Source organism: Egretta garzetta, unplaced genomic scaffold, assembly GCF_000687185.1.
Source record: "Egretta garzetta isolate BGI_Z169 unplaced genomic scaffold, ASM68718v1 scaffold685, whole genome shotgun sequence".
Classification (NCBI taxonomy): Eukaryota; Metazoa; Chordata; class Aves; order Pelecaniformes; family Ardeidae; genus Egretta; species Egretta garzetta.
This window is the reverse complement of record NW_009259725.1, coordinates 24,330-25,058: the sequence shown is the minus strand read 5'-3', so window position 1 is coordinate 25,058 and position 729 is coordinate 24,330. Positions and strand designations below refer to the sequence as shown.

The following is a 729-nucleotide window of genomic DNA, read 5'->3' as shown; positions in this document are numbered from 1 at the left end:
GGGGGGAGGGCGGGGCGTGGGGGCGCGGGGGGGGCTGCGGGCATGAGCCGCTGCGCTCTGGGGAGCCCCCCAGCCTGGCGGCGAAGCGCGGTGGATGCTGCCTCTTTTTTCTCTCTGCAGGGAAGAAGAAGGACTATGCAAAGGCTCCAAGTGAGTACCGGGGGCAGGTCCAGCTCCAGCCCCTGCCCAGTGCCGGGGCCATCTCCTGGCTCCAGTTTCTGGCCGCTGCCACCATTTCCCAGTCCCCCGTCCTCCCCGTGCTGCCCCTCTTTAACGCCCCGCAGCGGGGACGTATGGCAGAGGCCGTGTCTCCCCTGCGGTGCTCGCGGCACCACCCTCCTCCCCCAGTGCTTGCAGCGCGGCCCTGGCTCCCGGGCCGGCTCCTGGCACCCGCACCGTGCCCGTAGCGAGCGCGGGGCTGGGCTGGCAGCTCACGGCCGTTTCTCTCTCGCAGGCACGGACGGGGGATCTGACAGCTCAACCACAGGTACAACGTGGGACCGGGGGGGCTGGATGGGCTGGCCCCAGCTCCCTGCTGCCCTGTGGGACCCGGAGCAACACCCGGCTGCCGGGGGGGGGGCACCGAGACCCCCAGAGCAGAGAGTTGGGGACAGGGAGGTGGCCCTGGGTGACACCGTCTCTTCCTCCTCTCCCTGCAGGGGACCCCATCTTAAGAGCTTGATAAGGGGACCAGCGCATGGCTGGATGCGGCCCCCTGCCCCTCACCGT

General features: G+C 70.5%; 1 long non-coding RNA gene across 1 annotated transcript; it reads left to right on the top strand.

The window, feature by feature from the left end:
* The first annotated feature begins 100 nt into the window (after positions 1–100).
* LOC118452339 lies at positions 101–729 on the top strand. The gene is made up of 3 exons (XR_004842094.1): positions 101–150; positions 455–487; positions 660–729. It is a non-coding gene; the product is annotated as an uncharacterized LOC118452339 (long non-coding RNA).